This window comes from Rhinolophus ferrumequinum, chromosome 4, assembly GCF_004115265.2.
Source record: "Rhinolophus ferrumequinum isolate MPI-CBG mRhiFer1 chromosome 4, mRhiFer1_v1.p, whole genome shotgun sequence".
In the NCBI taxonomy this organism is placed as follows: domain Eukaryota; kingdom Metazoa; phylum Chordata; class Mammalia; order Chiroptera; family Rhinolophidae; genus Rhinolophus; species Rhinolophus ferrumequinum.
The window spans coordinates 79,992,405-79,996,329 of record NC_046287.1 but is presented as its reverse complement, the minus strand read 5'-3'; the positions used below and the strand labels follow the sequence as shown (position 1 = coordinate 79,996,329).

The 3,925-nt window shown below is 30.8% G+C and overlaps 1 non-coding gene across 1 annotated transcript; it reads left to right on the top strand.

Annotated features, from left to right (window-relative positions):
• Nucleotides 1-388: 388 nt before the first annotated feature.
• Nucleotides 389-491, top strand: LOC117021853 (U6 spliceosomal RNA). Its single transcript, XR_004422939.1, has one exon. It is a non-coding gene; the product is annotated as a U6 spliceosomal RNA (small nuclear RNA).
• Nucleotides 492-3,925: the final 3,434 nt, after the last annotated feature.

Genomic DNA, 3,925 nt, shown 5'->3' with positions numbered 1-3,925 from the left:
CAATACAGTCTATATAATAAGATATCTATTAGTAACAATTCATGTAATATACATCAGTTGTTAAATTCAAGTAGTCTTTCCTAATAAAGATAATTTTCAGATACATATAAAATTATCACTTTTATGTTCAGTATTGTAAAATGCACCACTCTAGATTATATTTCATCTTAAAAGAAAACATATATATATAAATATATATGTATATATACACACACACATATATGTTCCGTAGTTAAGCAGAAATAGCTGAAAGTAGAATGTTAGTATGGGTTTTACTATTATGAGAAATTTGTCTTTCGTGGTTTTCACCAAATTTTATGTTGAAAGATTCTATTTCTGAAACATTTTAACTCTACATAGCCTTATATAAAACAAATACCAGTACTGCTTGCTTTGGCTGCACATATACTAAAATTAAAATAATACCAAAAAGAGTGGCATGGTCCCAGCACAAGGATGACAGGTGAATTTGTGAAGCTCTCCATATGAAAATAATAATAATAATAAATGAAATAAAGACAAAATAATGCTTTTATAAAATAAAGCCTGAAGAGACTAAATAGGGTTTTATCGTTTTTAATATAGATGAAGGAAGATTTTTGGTCAGTCAGAATATTTAGGCTGGGCCCAGTTGTAAACAATGCAGTGCCTCACACATACCCTTTCATATTCTTAGTCCTTCCTAAAGCTACAGCTACACAAAGTCAATGTTCTAGAGAACTGCAGGAGTGACTGACATTTATATTCTAATTTTTATCTTTATATTCTATAACTATGAAGTGAGTCACTGGCAGTTACACAAAACCTCATTTACCTAATGTTTGTATGTTAATACCATTACTATCTACTCAGGCCCTCCCCCAAAACAATAAGAATGATATGAAAATACAATAATACTTATTGTAATACGTTCTCCTTCGGCATCTCCAGATCACCTTTGACCATTCTATAGTGACAGAAAATTTAGAATACTGAAGAAAGAACAGTTCCTTAAAAAAAACTTCAAAAAGTAAATTTTAATGAATTTATGTAAATATAGATGTATATAGTTACTTCAAAGTAAATAAACTATAATGCAATACATTTTATGATCTAGCACCTGTCCAAAAATAGCCAATAATCAGGAATTTTTGTCACACCTCCAAATTTGACTATCTCACTGCGATTTACCATACATAATAATCAAGACAATTCCTGTTTTGTTGTTTATCTATTTCAAGGATGCAATCAACATTAAATATGGCACAATGGCCCAACTGCTAAAACATATCGAACTTGTGTTGCATTTCCGAGCATTTACTCATGGAGTCATGGCATGTTTGGCTGGGATATTAAATATCCCGCATACGATATGTCTCAATACGAGAATAAAAACTTGAAATAAATTTAAAGTATAAAACAATAAGATTTGGTGTAGAAGTAATAGCATCCTTTACTAGGAAGCCTGCATTACGAGTATTGTCTGTAAATACCTTTGGCTTATGCACGTTCTAACCACTATTTCAAAAAACACTCAATGGAAACCTGGCTGAACATCAGTGTTTAATTTTCCCCAAGCTAAGTTTCAGTCTCCTTCTCATTGAGGATCAGCTGCTGGGAGTTTGAAAGGAATATGAGATTTTTTAATTGTCTTATGCTGGAGAACAGAGGCCACAGGATTTCACCACATGATCGGTTGAACTCTCACCACACTAAAGATGCCCAGGTTCTCCCTCGTGACCAAAACACACATTCTGAAGCATATGGCTTTGTTTTTCCTTAGTTTTAATAAAGCCAGAGCCAAACTGAAGGCCATTTTAAGGTATATTTGGGTGGTAAATGTCTTCGATATTCCAATGAAATAAAGTTTTCTCATGTGCAAATTGTATACATTCCATTTGGTAATAAAATACTTTTCTACATCAAATCTATGACAACATTACCATGTTCTACAGGAGTGAACATTAGAATTGACAACAATAAAGCCTTTGTTATATTGTTTGCCATTCATGTGAGTGTGTTTTTCATTCTCAACATTTTGCCTTCTGAGGTATATTTTCCTTTAACTTTTATTCAGTTGTGTTGTTAATTCTCCCCAAATACTTGGAATATTTTAAAAACCTTCACATTTTGAACTGTAAATCATCAACCTTGCAAGCTTTAATTTGGGGAAAAAAATGACAAAGAGCTGAAAACTGACTTTCTGAACCAAAATTACTCTCTAAACATATTTTTTTAAAGAGGAAAATTACTATGACAAGTTGATTGCAATTTAAAACATAATCTTTGGTGGATTACATGTATTTTAAGGTTCATAATTTCCATAATCATTTTTCCTGCCTATAAAAATGCTTCAAATTTAATTTAAAATAACATCTGTATTAATTTTTATCATTTAGAATGAAAGTTGATTGTTTCTAGAGCTTGTAATTCTCTGAAGTGTTGCGTATCAAACTGTGCTCTCCACAGAATTTAAATCATAAAATAAAATGTGCATATTTTCCCCTGTAGGAATTCTATTTGAATCAAGCCCATTTTTAATTCTTGTCAGAATGCACCATTAATATTTTATTAATGTTTATTGTAGTTTATACCTTACACCTTAATACACCTTAAGCTGTTTTAAATATGTATAAATTATAATTTGAATATTGTTTTATACACCTGGTGCTTGATTCATCTGTTACAAATTTTAATAATTTCCTCATTGTACTGGGCATTATGAAATGCTACTTGCAGGAACAGGGTTTAAGTAGGAGAAACTGAAGTAAAACTATTAAGTGCATAATTATGGTGGGATATGCATTCTATGATTTTATGTCTCCTCATTTGCTTTAATTAAAATATGTCAGTCTTTGAAATCTTTTGGGGCTGTTAGAATAAATATTTAGTGATACGTATCTGAGTGATTTTAGTTTCAAATCCAGAAATTATGTAAAATGTAATACATTCATTGCAATCAGTATTGACAATAGCTTTTGCAAGTCAAGGATCTTGGGTCAAAGTTAATTTCAAAAGGTTATATTGTTGTCAGTTCTACAAAACTGGGAAATGGAAATGTATATTAAATGCATGACATTTTGTCAACTCCTAAAATGGCAAATGGTTAGCTATAGAATGAATGCAAATAACACTTTCTCCCTCTTTTGATGTGACACTCCAAGATATCAAAACACCATTCAGACAGGGGAACACAAAGGTTAAGAAATTATTTTTGCAATCTATTGCTATATTGCAGTGCATACTGCTCTATTTAGTATATTTCAAGCCTGAAAGTCTGTCATACAGAAAATGGTATCAATATATATGCGTGCATATATTTATTGCCTCTATCTGTACATGACATATATACATGTATAAATGTATATATATATTCCCCATACAATTTCCTGTATACACACACACGTACGCACACACAAAATATTCTGAATTCCTTTTTGAATACTTCCTGCATGTTACTTACATAAATAGGACTATCTGCTCTGTTATTATCAACTTCTTAGAGTTGTGGCATTCTGTGATACAGTTGCAAATCATTAAGCAGCCTGTTAGAAGAATAAGTGGGCACTATACTTATAAAGATCTTCAGAAATCTTGTATGGGTAAAATATAAATCCTGAAACAGTAATGGATCAGTGAATTTTAATTTCAAAAGTGCTTTGATGAATGTTATCCAACTTTTTATTTATAAATAATACTTTTTTCAAAAGTAAAGAAAAATGTAGGGAAAACTTAAAATATGACTCCCCATGTCCTAATTAGTACATATTTAAACAGTAATACATCACGGTAGCATAGTTAAAACATCCAATAATTATCCCTGTTGCTCTTGTTAAGGCAAAGCACCACTACTCAGCTGACAAGATTTTAGAACTAAATGTTAAACTTCAGCACAGATATCATTCGTGTAATTTTATAATAATAGAGCAAAAGTAAATATTTTCTT